Genomic DNA, 16153 nt, shown 5'->3' with positions numbered 1-16153 from the left:
AGTAGTTTATGGAAAATCTGATTCCCTAAGTTTGTTCTGAACAGAGTTTTTTACATTTTACTGTGAAGATGTAGTAGACATGGTCTTCATGAAACTAATTAGTGATGATACTGATCTAAGATGTCATCTGTTAACTGTATTGAAGATAGGTTTCCATTTTAGTGTTGTTGTGTCAGACTTGCCATTGGAGAGGAAAGGATACAGGGAATGTAGGACATAAAAAGAAAAACCTTGTCTAATATAGAAGATCTCCCTCTCCCTCCCTGTGTAATGCTCCTCCCCTTTTCCCTCCTCCCCAGCAGAGAGCTGCTGAATAGGTCTGAGGAGAAAAGAGCTCTCTCAGAAATTACGGAAAACTGTTACAGGCATTGAATCCCCATAATCTGCTTGGCTCAGGCGCTGACAAAATTGCAGATTTTGTGCTGTGTTAAACAACGATGCAAAACCTGGGGAAAGATCCACTGTCTCTGGAATTTTAAGTCTTACTCTAAAGACTTGTTGTTGGATTTGGATTCAGCCAGCTCTAGAGAATCACAGAACTTTGTTATATCCTATTATTAATATGTTCTTTATGCTGTTCTTTATTATGAGCTGGTTTTGGTTCTGCTTTTTATTCTTTATATTATCTTTGGGAAGGATAGTCTGTTTTCTTGTCACAGTTACACTCACATTTCAAACCCTTTAAGGAAGGATATCAGTGTGACTAACAGGATGTGTGTTTCCAATAGCATTTATCAGGATTTGAAATATTGGTAAGGGCTTGGCTGATCCTAAATGCTTAGAAAAATCTTACTTATAGAATCCTAGAGTGTTTTGGGTTGGAAGGAACCTTAAAGATCATCTAGTTCCAATCCCACTGACATGGACAAGGACACCTTCCACTACACAAGGTTGCTCAAAGCCATGTCCAGCCTGGCCTTAAACACTTCCAGAGATGAGGTAGCCACAACTTTTCTGGGCAACTTTTTCCAGTATCTCACCATCTTCGTGGTGAAGAAGTTCTTGCTAATGTCTAATGTATGTCTTCCCTCTGTCAGCTTAAAGACATTACCCCTTGTCCTCTCACTACATGCCCTTGTAAAAATCTCCTCTCCAGATTTCTCGTAGGCTCCCTTTAGGTACTGGAAGGCTGTTAGGAGGTCTCTCTTGAGCCTTCTCTTCTCCAGGCTGAACAACCCAAACTCTCTCAGCCTGTCTAAAGTTTGTTCAACCAATTACATTTTATTGCCACAATTCTGTTTGAATGCCAGGAACAGCGAGAAGAAAAACCTTTAAAGAATGGAAGCTTTCATCTGATGTGAATCTCCGTTTCTTCTGTTAAAGCTTAAATGGGAGAAGATTAATGAACCTTTTTCCTTCACATTTTGAGTCAGATTGGATGATGAGTAGCTTTTATAGCTTACACTTGAATTAATTGAACCTTTGAAATGGAAATTGAAAACAAAACTGTATGCTATTTAGGAAATACTAATTCTGTTCTAAAATTAAGAATATTTCTTTAAGAATATTGGAATACCTCAGAGTTACAGAATGAGGGAAATAGCAGTGTATCAAAACAAGTGCCAGGGAAAATAAGCATTCCAACTGCACTACAAATGAGCTATTACCATTTGTCTTGGATGGCTGTGCTATACAGGAAATTCACTGCATTGTTCCATTCCCAGAGGTAACTAAGCCCATGGGCATAGGATTCTCCTCTTAGTCTGCAGTGGGAAAGCAACCAGCTTCAAGTACATATCCTGATTGCACAGTGATTTTTTTTTGTTGTTTGTTTTGTTTTGTTTTTTTTAATAGGAGTAAGACCCAATTCTTCACCAGCCCCAGTCATTTTCTCGTGATTATGTTCTGATCACAGCAGAAAAGATGGCAGGGCATCTGTCCCAACTGGTTGAAGGACCAGTACCTCATGTGTTCCAGTAGAGTGCTTGCAGCTGGGTTAACACTGTCATTTCATCTTCTATCCTTAACTGTTGCAATTCCCTTCCGCTGTTAGTTTGGATCTTCTCCCTTCTAATTTTCAAATGAGTTGTTTTTTCATTGGTGTAGCTTATCGTGCCACTGCTGCAACCATGAGACTTTGAAAAGAAGGGGAAAAAGTAAAGGTTTGGAGGTTAAATATGATATAACATAGGGGTTCTTTTCCCCAGGTGAAAGTAAGTTAGATTTCCTTTATTTAACTTCAGTAGAAAATGTTATACGATTGTGTCAGAAACTAGAAGCTGCAAGAAGCAATGGAGGTTAAGAAGTAGGATAAATATTCGACTAATGCAACTATTTATTCTGAAATAAAAAATATCAACCAAAGGGAAAGCATTAGTGTTTCTCAAGGGTTAGCACCGGGAGTAATTTTCTTAAATGTTTTCATTAATGACCCTTACATTAATAACAGGGAAACATTTTTAGCATCAAAATGAAGTTGGAGGACACAAAAGGCAGGCTGATATATTACAGAGAAAATGTAGATTCTGGATGTCTGTCATTAGCTTTTTGTTTTCTTTTCATTGCTCTTATTCCTGTTGTCATTCAAGTTTTTTCCTTGAGAGTTCCTAGAAATAAGGGACTACAAGATGGTCTTAGAATACTGGTGCAGTGATTAACTGCTATTGCGATGCATCTGCAAAAAGGGCAAAATGCAATCTCTTTGATGTATTGACGTATTAGAAGAATGATTTTTTTTTTTTTCTTAAAAAAAAAAAAAGGAAAATTGGTGTTATTAAGTTCTTGACGAAACAGATTCTGTTCTCAAGGAGAAAGAGAAAAAACAAAATCGAGCTGAAGCAGCTTCAAGTGCAAAACACGGAAGAATGGTGAACCAGCAAATACCTTGGACTGAAAATTCTTGACTTGTTTAATAAACTAAAGGCTAAGAAGAGATGTGAGTGAAAGTCACGAGTAAATCAGGCATAAATGCTGGAAATAAAACAACTAGTAACTATTTAGCTGAAGAGCCATGATGACACCCAATAAGCAGGTAATGGTTTATGCTGAATAAATGTAATTAGGAAACTGGAAGATTTCTAGTTCTTTGAGCAAAGAAATTCTGGAATAGTCCAAATGTGATTGTTGGGAGGGAGGCCATGTTGTTTTTTTCTTTTTCTATCACTTTTATTTAACCCTAGGGGGATTAGATTATGAAAAGGATTTATATGACAGAGTGTGTTCCATAGCAAGATACTCTGCTTAGGAGCATGAAAGGTCTTTTCCAACTTAGAGATCTCAAGATGGTGGTCTTTCTCTTAGTTTCACTACTGTGAGTAGACTAAAGAACAACTGTACAGAAAGTTTCAGGCAGAATGTAGAAAGGCATATTAATTGAAATGTTTAAGTGTCTTAAATAGCTGGGAACAGCAATAACAATTCAGACAATATTAATTGGAATGCTTATGGGTCTTAAATACCTGGGAACTGACAATAACAATTCAAGTCTTACAGATTGACAATTTCAGAAATACACAAGCCAATTCTGCAAAGAGAATTTAACTTCTTCAATTAGTTATGTTACTTTTGAAAATGTTTTCATCGTGACATTCCTGCTCTGTATAGCAGCAGTGGTTAATGATGTGCTACAGTGTGCTTTAAGTTATAAGCTGCAAAAAAGTTAAAATGTTTCAAACATTCCAAACTTCATTGCTAACAACTGTGTGTGTGTGTGTTCTCTAATTGTACATGTACTGCTAGCTACTTATCCCTCTTGGTCAGTATTGTGATTTCAGAATAACAGCTCCCTTTTTATGAAAGGAGGAGAGTGTGATGCTTTTGATTAAAAAGAGAAATGTTAGAGAATGTCGGACATAACTCTGTCCCAGAGTTTGTTTGAAGTCACAGGACACAGGTTGTATGTGTCTGGATATTGAAAGGAATGGAAATAAGTGTTGGTTGTGTATTTCATTGGTACTTTTCTCTTAAGGGACTCAAGGAACCACCTAAAAATAGAAATGAAGCCTCCAGAGCCACTTGTAAGACTCTTCTCCAAGACTTTATTGACTCTTTCCTTCCGTTATAATTGTCAGTGTTTTTGTCTCTCGCTGGGCTGGTTTTCTTCCATTCAGCTCATACTACTGTGGTCCTCACTACTTCTCCTGTGTGTGTCGCTTTGATGCTTCTTTCTTCTTTGTCATTATTTTGTTATTCCCTTTGCCCATCTTTATAGACAGCACAGGATGGGTTGAAATTGAAAGCATCCTCAGACTTCCTTTATTTTATACTAATTATTGGTTATGCTGCAGGCTATAGTCCCAGGCTAAAATTCTGTTTCCAGCTCTCTAAGGAGTTTCATGTAACCCCTTTTAAAAAAATTCCCACAAGTTCTCCAAATGTGCTGTCTTCCCCGCAAAGTGTAACATAGTATGCAATACTGTTATTATAATGTTTTTTATCTTAAAAAATATTTATTACTAGTTTCTGGGAAAAAATAATGTTTCTAGATAAGCGCTAGATGCTTATGATTAGCTCACTGTTTCCTGTGGCCTTCTCTGTGCTATCTATCCTAGGATCCTAGGTGTTTTCTGAAGCCCTGAATCATTAAAGCACTTAAGTAAAACCCCTTTGCCCATGTACTGGGGGCAGAGGTGATTGTGTTCTGGATTTTTTCCCCTGTATCCATGATTAAGTATGTACTTAACTTTAAATGGATGTTTAATTCCATTTAGCTCAGTTAAACTCATGTTCAGAGTTAAATATATACTTGTGTGTCTTTCTGGATTAGGGTACAAGGTGGTGTTTAAAGTGTTAATACATAATGCTACTTCCAACTGTACAATCTGTCATTTAAATGCTAAAATACAGTGCAAGACCTGCAGAAGTGCATATGGGAGCATCATGAATAGAAAATGAATCTATTTTGATCCTTGATGGATGTTTCAATGAATAACAAATGAGTTCACAGTGATTGGACACAGAAAGTGTTAGTGATGGGTTTTTTTCCCTGGCATAATAAAGGAATAATCTTAAAGTGATGGCATGAGGCAGTCTGTGTTTAGTTGCCTCCATACTGCCTGTTAGGTTATTGCTTTTTCTTTAACTGTGCTTCATGCTATTTTTTTAAAGAAAAAATCCTCTATATTCTATAATGCATTTCTCTCATTAAGGTTTATTTTTCGGATATGAAGAAATTATTTTCAGCCCAGAAAGCCACCGTGCCGTGGGCTGCATCAAAAGGAGCGTGACCAGCAGGTCGAACAAGGTGATCCTGCCCCTCTGCTCTTGTGAGACCTCACTTGGAGTATTGTGTGCAGTTCTGGTGTCCTCAACATAAAAAGAACATGGAACTGTTGGAACAAGTCCAGAGGAGGGCCACGAGGATGATCAGGGGACTGGAGCACCTCTTGTATGAAGAGAGGCTGAGAAAGTTGGGGCTGTTCAGCCTGGAGAAGAGAAGGCTGCATGGAGACCTCCTAGCAGCCTTCCAGTATCTGAAGGGGCCTACAAGGATGCTGGGGAGGGACTATTCATCAGAGACTGTAGTGACAGGACAAGGGGTAATGGGTTAAAACTTAAACAGGGGAAGTTTAGATTGGATATAAGGAAGAAATTCTTCACTGAGAGGGTGGTGAGGCACTGGAATGGGTTGCCCAGGGAGGCTGTGAATGCTCCATCCTTGGCGGTGTTCAAGGCCAGGTTGGACAAAGCCTTGGGTGGCATGGTTCAGTGTGAGGTGTCCCTGCCCATGGCAGGGGGGTTGGAACTAGATGATCTTCAGGTCCTTTCCAACCCTAACTATTCTACGATTCTATGATTCTATGAAATTAACCAGTATATGTTAAATATGCACGCATTATACTACTTTCCAAAGGACTCAATTCCATCAAACCTTATCAAATCTTAAATTATATGTTCAGACCTTTCTTTTGAAGAAGTAAGGATAATTCTTTTACTATTGATCCCCTGCCTAAAGCAAAATGTTTTTTAGTTTTCAGAACAGAGAGAAAAGGCAAAGAGCATAATTTTGTTCTTGGACCTCAAAGTGTTTCATTACTATAGCAGAAAAGCAGCTTGTAGTAGTGTCTGAACATCCCACAGTCTGGCAGTCAGGTACTTAAGTAAAGCATAGAAGTCTGTTATGGCTATGTAGTGATTCTTATCAGAAAGTGTAGTGTTATTTTTTTTGTTCTCTCCTTATTGCTAAATTAAATACTTGGCTAACTAGCGCATGTGCTTGCTGACTGATTTGCTCATACAAATCTTTCCTTACAGAGTTCACTAGTTGCATATGGAAGATGGTTAGCATATTAGTTTGAACTGTTGATGCTTTATATACTCACAGGGATTCAAGACACATACATTATCTTTGAACACAGTTCTAGAGTTAGTTTCAAATGATTCTATGATTGTTTGCTCTAAGAGACAACTTTTGTAAGTCAAAGTTTTCACAGAAATATATTGGTCATTTTGCTGTCCAGGTGCAAAATCTAGCTGCGGCAGCTTCCTTTAATTGCCAAGCAACCAAGAGGGAAATATCTGCTAGTTATGAATATCTTCTGAATTGATAATTGCAACAAAATAATGCTATGCCTGTTCAGCTGAGAAGTAAATCAGAAGGCTAAAGGCTGTTGCACGTCACTTACGTTCACTGCTGATTTACTACTGCCTGTAGATTCAGGTTACCATTCTGTCTCAGTAAGACACAAAATATAAAATCATTAAAAGGATATAAATTTAAATGTTAGCAGGTGCAACAAAAGCATATGGATATATTTGTGCACTCTTTTTATGAGATCATGAATTGCCATGCACAAAATGACCTTTTTCTACAATTAGATAGCAAATGTAGTACAATCTGTGTTGCATATACATTAAACACTCCTGACCTTTCCAGAGGACTCAGTTCTGCCTTATTAGATCTATTGAATTTTGCTTTTGCAAATACAGGAACTGATTATCCTCCTATTATCTTTATAGCAAGTTAGCTCTATTTCCACTGTACTCAAAATAATCAACATGCTGGAGGGAAAAGATGCCATCCAGAGGCTCCATAAGGAGCGTGACCAGCAGGTCAAGGGAGGAAATTCTTCCCCTCTACTCTGCTCTCTAAGACTCCACCCTGAGTACTACATTCATTTCTGAGGCTCCCAATATAGGAAGGACATGGACCTGCTGGAGCAAGTCCAGAGGAGGGCCATGAAGATTATTAGAGGGCTGGAGCACCTTTTCTGTGAAGACAGGCTGAGAGAATTGGGCTTGTTCAACCTGTAGAAGAGAAGTCTCAAGGGAGCCCTCATAGCAGCCTTTCAGTACAAGTGTGCCTACAAGAAATCTGGACAGGGACTTTTTACAAGATCATCTAGTAATAGTACAAGGGGAATGGCTTTAAACTGGAAAAGTATAGATTTAGATATAAGGAAGAAATTATTTACTGTGAGGGTGGTGAAGCACTGAAACAGGTTCCCCAGAGAAGTTGTGGCTACGCCATCCCTGGAAATGTTCAAGGCCAAGTTGGATGGGGCTTTGAGCAAACTGATCTAGTGGCAGGTGTTTCTACCCAGGTTGGAATTGGATGATTTTTAAGGTCTCTTCCAACCCAAATCATTCTATGATTCTAAAATTGGTCTGAAACTATCGAGTATAAGAACAGATAGCATCAGGATGCATGTACTGAACCTTTAGACCTTTCTTCTATTAAGAGAAGACAGATTTTGTAATGACAGTATCCTGAGACCCCCTCGTTCTCCCACATATTCTGAACCCATAGCCTGACCATGCTATACTGCACAAATGTAGCATATACTGTGTAGCTGGGGTTTTGTATGTTTCTCCTTTGTACAGAGGGTATGTACAGACTCAATGTAGCTTTGATAACAGTCTCGGGGTATAATTTATATACCTTTATCCTATGCAGATAAGAAAGTTTATATACTTATAAACTATAAGATTATACTTACAAGTAAGTTTAATTTACCTTTTCTGTTTTGGACTCTGAGTTGTCTTTAGCAAGAGAAAAAAGGATGTGACAGAAAAACCATCAAGTCACTTGACGAAGTGCGTGTGTGAAATGCCTTTAAGCTTGATGAGTTTTGGCCACTCACTTTACATTGGCAGCACAGCTGCGGAGAAGCTCATTTGATACCCCACCCTCCTCCTCTGACAATTCTTTACTTTCACTGCCATTAATTCACCCAACCATTTGGAGAAACAAATCTCAAGAGATTAGTTTGGTATTTTCCATTCAGGAAGATCTAACATTTGCTACTCCTTTGTGATATCTGATGTGTCAAGTTGTCCTGGGTTCAGCAGTAGCAGTTATTTTTCTCCTTCTTAGTAGCTGGTGCAGTGCTGTGGTTTTGACTTTCGGCCTGGGAACAGTGCTGATAACACCGATGTTTTTAGTTGTTGCTAAGTAATGTTTACGCTGACCAAGGACTTTCTGAGTTTCATGCTCTGCTAGGGAGAGAGGAAGCCGGGAGGAAGCAGAGACAAGACACCTGACCCAAACTAGCCAAAGAAGTATTCCATACCACAGCACGTCATGCTCACTATATAAACTGGGGAAGTTACCTGGAAGGGCTAGATCACTGCTGGGTCAGGCTGGGTCTCGGTCAGCAGGTGGTGAGCGGTTGTATTCTCTTCCCTTGTTATTTCCCTTATCATTATTATTATTGGTGGCAGCAGTAGTGATTTGTGTTATACCTTAGTTACTGGACTGTTCTTATCTCAGCCTGTGGGAGTTACATTCTTTCAATTCTCCTCCCCATCCCTCCAGGAACAGGAAGAGGAAGGGCAGGGGCGGAGTGAGAGAGAGGCTGCGTGGTTCTGAGTTATGGCTGGGCTTAAATCACGACACAAGAGCTTCCACTTTCTTCTATGGTTTAATCACCATGACTGGCTATATTGCTGCTGCTGTGCTAACATACAGGTTTCATATTTTCCTGCTTGGAATCCAGAATTTGTATAGGAGAGGTGTTCCGGTTTAACATAGATCAATGTCAAGAGATTTTATTATGACACAGTCTTACATAAACAAAAGCAGTAAAGATAAGAACTTGTTTCTGGTTGATAACACCTTATTAAGTGGTTGTCTATATGACATTATAAATGTTTACTATACTTTCAGTAAGCCTATGCGAAATATGAGAGCATTTGTCCCACTATGGAGATCAGGTCAAGGATGATTCTAGTGGCCAGAGAGCCATAAAGAAGAGGGGAAGCTATAAGCAAAATGCAGACACACACAAATGTGGATGGCATTTTCTCTATTAGCCCTTGTCTCAGACAAAAAGTCTCCAGCCACTAATTGATAAACCATTAAGAAACTCCAGATGTAATCTTGGAAAGGGCCAACCTGGCCCTTGTAAATGGTAAATTACATTGATAGCAGGCAAGAGAGCCCAGAATCAGAGCCATTAGAGAGGCAGAGGGCTCATTCTGGTGTCTGAGGCATCTGTGAATGTGACTATGCCTGTAAATCTAGAGAGTGAGGGCATGTGTTTTTTATAGTGAGCTTCAGTCTCAATAGTCAGAGAGGAGAGAGAAGATTTGGATGTCTGTACTTTTATGTGAGTTCTGGCGATGTAATATGTGAGTATTGCTAAAATGCAGTGCTCTGTGCAGCCATCTGTGCTAGTGTCTTCTGTGTATGTGTATCCAGAATACATGAGCAGCCTTGCTCCTGACTGAACTATGCAAAGCAGAAAGCATCAGCTGCATTGTTTTGCCCAAGAAAGAGAGACCTCTGGATGCTCCTGGCTAGGCTCTGGCAGAGGCATGTGCATACCACGTGCCTCAACTTGCTCTAGTAAATTCTGCTCCAGGTTACTCACGTGTAGTTGTAATTCAAGTTCCTGTCACCATGTACAGCTTAATTGAAAATATTTACATTCTTGCAGATGATATTATAATGTTCAGGAAAACTGAAATATTTGATGAGTGAAATGAAAAAAGTAAAAGATAATGAGATACAGTAAAACACAGTTGCATTGATATTTCTGTGGAAAAGACAAAATTATCTAATATAAGTTGATGATTGACACATTTGATAAAATAAGCAGTGCTGCTATAGCCTAACGCATGCAAGATAAGGAATAGCCAGATGCTCCCGAAATTCAAGATCTTGTAAATTTATTTTAGTTCTTCTGTGTTTATAAGACAGGTTTTTTGTACAGCATTGAATAGAAGAATGGTATTCATGTAATTTAACTGACTGCTGAGTGATTATTTATTTAACCATTTTGAACAGCTTCCAAGGTTTTAGAGAAAGAATTGTATATTTATGAAGGATTATATAAATGTACAAGCTGTTGATACTCAGTTAATTAATACCTTGGAGATGTGGCCTTAACATCTGATAAGTTAAATTCATGATATTAGCTTCTGTAATATGAAAGAGAATGTACTGTACTACATCAGCTTCTGCCAATGGATAATTTTCAATAGTGTAGATATTTGATGTAGCTATTCAACAAATGCAGACTTTGTGCGTGTTCAAGAGTTCTGTATTTCTTGCATGGATGCACATCTATCTCTATGCAAATGTACATGTGATTTTAGGTAATAGTTCTTTCTATATAGCTACTGAAGTTTGGTTTGGCCATTTGAAAATCATTACGTGTTTTTCAGTTACAGATTTCATCTATTTTATTCCAGTTGCCAAAGTCTGGGTAACTGATTTAAATGGCCAGTATGAAACTTACTGTAATTTTTGAGTTAATGTGTAACTCAAACCAGGTTTGGATGAATATTTGGATGTTTAAACTTAAAATTCATTAATCTGAGCATTCATTTCAGTCAGTTTCTAATACTCAAATATTAGAAGCAATTCAGAGTCAGGAACCATGGTCAAGTGAAAAATAGCTTTTCAGATTAAATGTGTGTTTGAAAATACTTTTCTGCAGTCTGCTGCTTGTTGAGGCGTGCTGCTTTAACCCACTTTACTCCTCCCATTATCACATAGCTGCAATGTTGCTTTCTCACTCCAGGTGAATTATTTATATTGAATTCATTTCACTTTTTTTTCTGAAAAAATACTGCCAGGCAAAATTTTTGCAGCTCAGAGCAGCAAAGGCCTTCATCGAGTCTGCTGCTGTTTTCTTCACAAGTCCCTAGTTTCTAGCACAGGAGTGGAAGTTGGATAAACACTAGTTTTAAGACACTGGGGAGGGGGGGGGAGGTATCTCTGTAGCTTAACGTTCTGGTGCTTCCAGACTGCTTCTAGCGTCCTATAAGACCCACAGGCATTTTGTACCAAGCCCACACGCTCCTTTAAGTTAGAGCAACTTCCTGTTCACAAAAAGCTTCTGGGATGGATGCATGAAAGTATCTATCCAGGTATCTCTGGACAAGATAGCACCAACTTTGTAAGTCTGTGAGATGAGTTTTGTTTAAATACACCTTCAAGGTTATGTTATTTGCCTTGTAGTGGGCTTACTGTGGCCAGCCGCCAAACCCCCACAGCCTCTTGCTACCTCTCCTCTCCTGTGGGATGGGGAGAAAATGGAAACATAGCAAGAAGTCTTATGGACTGAGGTAAAGACAGTTTAATGGTGAAGCAAAAGCTGCACACACAAGCAAAGCAAAGGAGGAATTCACTTGCTGCTTCCCATCAGTCGCCAACTGGGAGGCAAGGCTTCAGCATTCATAAAGCTTTCTTGGGAAGACAAACACCACAACCACAAATATCTCCCCTTCTTCATCTTTTTCTTGAGCTTTCATTGACGTACATGATGTCATATGACATGGGGTATGACATTGGTGAGTCTGGGTCAGTTGTCTCAACATCTTGCCCACCTCCAGCTTATTCACTGAGGGGGCAGAGTGGGAATCAGAAAAACTCTTGATGCTGTGCAGGCTCTGCTCAGTAATACACTATGCTATATACTATACCAAAATCCTAGTGTGGTAGTAAGACTTGTTTAGTCACAGGTCCAAAGCACTGCACCATACGGACTGCTATGAAGAAAGCTAACTCCAACCCAGACAGACCCAGTACAACTTAAATGATCAGGTTTTCAATATTAGAGTCTATTTCCCCTTTAAGCAATTATATGGAGACTGCTATCATATATGTAGGAGTTAAAAACACACAAACACTTTCCACACTTTCAACAAAACTGAAGTCAGAAAAGCATTGTATAATACTGACTTTTATTAGTCATCACCAAAATTTTAAGAGTGTTTTTTAAGTAACAAAATGTATATAAACTATTTTATTTTGTACTTCTGTCCGCGTAGAGGCTATACATGTCACTCATCAACTCATACTTTGTAAAGCCCTTAGCTCTGTTAGATAAAAGGTTAAACTTTGTTCTGCACTTCCTTCACTGAGTTACACAAGTAACTCAGGTAAAATGCAAACAACAGTTAAAATGAACAGTTAAAATAAACATCAGGCGCTGGCACTAATATTTTGTGGAGTTTGTTCTTTTGCATGTGGAAGTTCAGCCCAAACTCTAACTTTTTCTTTGGGCAAAATATCAATTAACTCAGAAACCTTTTTTCATACAAATGAAATGAAACTTCCTATACCAAATTTAGCAAGTAGTCATGGGAAAGCTACAAAAATTGGACTATTCTTGACCTGTAGAGAGATGACAAGAATAAATTACTATAGTGTGAATTTACTTTCTGTCATCAGGTTACTCATGTGAAACTGCCATTTTGAAGCTTGTCGAATTCTTTCTTGACACTGAGAGAGCCTTAAAAGTTTCATTTCATATTGATGGCTGGAAAGATTTTGAAGTGGTTTGTTTCAGCTGAGTAGTTCCAGTTTTTTTATGGAGAGCCTAAAGTACAGACCAATACTTTTTTGGCTCCTTAAGAAAGAACACTTGCAATATAATTTTAAGCATAAGTAAAGAAATTTAAAGGTTTGGTTATTTTTCCAAATTTCCTAGAAAGAGGTTTCTGATGTAAAGGTTACCCCTGGACTCCAGCAGCATTTTAAAATGTGATCCCTGATTTGAAACATGTTGACAGTGGTTAATGTGATTGTATATAAAGTGTAATTTAGTGGAAATATAAAATATAGATTCCCTGTTGTCCTGGTTTAGCAGTAGCAGTCATTTTTTCTACTGGTGCAGTGCTGTGTTTTGACTTTTGGCCTGGGAATAATACTGATAAAGCTGATGTTTTCAGTTGCTGGTCAGAATGTTTACCCTGACCAAGGACTTTGTGAGTCTCATGCTCTGCCAGGGAGGAGGAGAAGCCAGGAGGAAGCAGGGACAGGACACCTGACCCAAACTAGCCAAAGAGGTATTCCATACCATAGCACGTCATGCCCAGGAGGTAGAACGGAGAGTCCCCGGAAGGGTGGAATGCTGCGGGGTGGGGGTGAGGTACCGGTTGGTGAGCGGTTGTATTCTCTTGCTTGTTATTTCCTTTATCATTATTACTATTAGTGGTAGCAGTAGTGATTTGTGTTATACCTTAGTTATTAAACTGTTCTTATCTCAACCCGTGGGAGCTGCATTCTTTTGATTCTCCTCCCCGTCCCTCCAGGAGCGGAGGGAAGAAAGGTGGGGGGGGAAGTGGACTTCGTGGTTCTGATTTACGGCCTGGGCTTAAACCACGACAGTTCTTTTTGGCGCCCAACGTGGGGCAGGAAGGGTTGAGATAACAACAGATCTGACTGAGGCACAATGCTGATTTATGGGCTCTCAAAGTTGTTCTTTTTGATGTCACAGTTTCTGTATGTTGTAGCTTGCTTGGAGCTGGTATTTGCTGTGTTAGTGTTTATCAAGTGTGGGACTTGGGCTAAGGTTCTTGTTTCACTGTACTTTATGGTAATGGCTTGTAATGCGGGCGGGCTCCGGCAGCAGGGCGGGATGGACGTGGCCGTGGACTTGTACCTGCCCGTCCCGCTGCTCTTCACCGTCCTGGCCCTCGTCCTCGCGTCCGTCTTTGTGAGGCTGCGGGGAGCTGAGGGGGAGCGGCCCCGGGAGCCGGCGGCGGCCGAAGCGGCCCGGGAGAGCGGCCCCGGGGACCAAGCGGCGGCGGGAGCGGGGCCGGAGGCTGGGAAGGAGGCGGCTGCCGAGGAGGGGAAGGAGGCGGCTGCCGAGCAGCAGGAGGAGGCGGCGGAGGAGCCGAGCCCCACGGCCGAGCCCAGCCCCGCGGCGGCCGAGAGCATCCCCCAGCAGCCGTCTGCCGAGCCCCGTGAGCCTGAGCCGCAGGAGGATGCAGGAGACCCTGCAGCACTTCCCAGCAAGGCAGAGGAGGAAGATCTGGACTCAGAAAAAGAGAAGCTGGTGGTGAGAGAGCCTTCAAGCACAGTAGCTACAGCCCCAGTGACAAGTACAGTAGCATCATTTGAGAGTTCTGAAGGTTTTGAATGGCCTTTGGGTATCCTTGGAACCTGCCTGCTGATTGTGATGGGGATCACCATGTTGGCACACACACAGAGTGTGTTTTACCCACGGCCATTTTGTCTGATCCCGAGAGTTAAGCAGAGTCAGGTTTGGGTCTTGTCTGGGTTTAGACAATACAGGGGGACCGAGAGGTTTTCCCCAAGGCTGGACAGTCATGAGTGTCACGGTGTGTGGGACAGTATGGGCGAGTATCTAATCCACTGGGCCCCTCCAGTGCTTTGGAAGCGTCGGAGATGGAAGGCAGCTGTATGGAGTCCTCAACGACAAGTTGCAGAGACTGCTGCAGGGGAGGGTGAATTATTTTGAGCCTGATGGGCCCATGACACTTCAGGCCATCAGGGCAGAGATGCAACATAGAGATGGACTCATGATCGAGGGGTGGACTTTGCAATGGGCCTCTCCTGCTCTGAAAGACTGTTACAAGTGATGGTATATTGAAAATGTGGGATCTGAGCATGACGTGAATGGTATGGAATAAGGGGTGGATACTGTCCTGGTTTAGCAGTAGCAGTCATTTTTTCTACTGGTGCAGTGCTGTGTTTTGACTTTTGGCCTGGGAATAATACTGATAAAGCTGATGTTTTCAGTTGCTGGTCAGAATGTTTACCCTGACCAAGGACTTTGTGAGTCTCATGCTCTGCCAGGGAGGAGGAGAAGCCAGGAGGAAGCAGGGACAGGACACCTGACCCAAACTAGCCAAAGAGGTATTCCATACCATAGCACATCATGCCCAGGAGGTAGAACGGAGAGTCCCCGGAAGGGTGGAATGCTGCGGGGTGGGGGTGAGGTACCGGTTGCTGAGCGGTTGTATTCTCTTGCTTGTTATTTCCTTTATCATTATTACTATTAGTGGTAGCAGTAGTGATTTGTGTTATACCTTAGTTATTAAACTGTTCTTATCTCAACCCGTGGGAGCTGCATTCTTTTGATTCTCCTCCCCGTCCCTCCAGGAGCGGAGGGAAGAAAGGTGGGGGGGGAAGTGGACTTCGTGGTTCTGATTTACGGCCTGGGCTTAAACCACGACACCTGTGCAAGTTAAATTCTATTATTTGCATAAGTCAGGTATATATGTCATATGCTTGTTGGAGAAAACAGCACCTACTGTGTCTAAATAAAATCCTAGAACTTAGGAAATGTGTTGAGTCTTTCCAAATGCAACTCATAGCCTTTGACAGTTCAGGAAAAAAAAGAAGAAAAAAAAATCTATCTAATGCTTAATGATATTTACACAATTCAGAGAAGTCTGGGAAAAAAGACAACCTTGAAGCGCTTGTAATAGTAACAAAAATAATAATAAAATGTCCAGAAATCATACATAGAAAACTAGATATAGAGACAAGCTAAAATACAGTCCAACCAGAAAATGGTATTTCACTGGAAGTGAATTTTCAGAGACAGGGTAAAAAAGAGAGCCAAATACAACTTGGCTCCTATTTTCCTGTCTAAGACTAAAATTGTGTTGATTAAAACATCACAGGCAGGCATGGAGAAATAGAAAAGTAGAGGTATAAAGAAGGACTAACAGTGAAATTGAAGAGAGAAAAAACCCCACATAAAATGAGCAAGGTAACGGGGTTTACTGTAGTTATAACTTGCAAACAGTTTATGTGTGTATAGTTGAGAGCAGCTACTGCAACAGTACAATTGCTCACCACCCATTATCCGATACTCAGTGTGTCCTGAACAGCAATCAGTCTCTTATGGGTAACTACCCCCAGTTTCTATACTGAGCATGATGTTCTACAGTGTAGAATATCCTTTTGGCTAATTTGGGTCCTCTGTGCTCTCTCCCAGCTTCTTGTGCACTTCCTCACTGGCAGAGCATGAGACACTAAAAAGTCCTTGACAGAGTAAGCACTTCT

Source organism: Psittacula echo, assembly GCF_963264785.1.
Source record: "Psittacula echo genome assembly, chromosome: 2".
NCBI classification, from domain to species: domain Eukaryota; kingdom Metazoa; phylum Chordata; class Aves; order Psittaciformes; family Psittacidae; genus Psittacula; species Psittacula echo.
The sequence above is the reverse complement of the archived record's forward strand: the minus strand, read 5'-3'. Positions refer to the sequence as shown.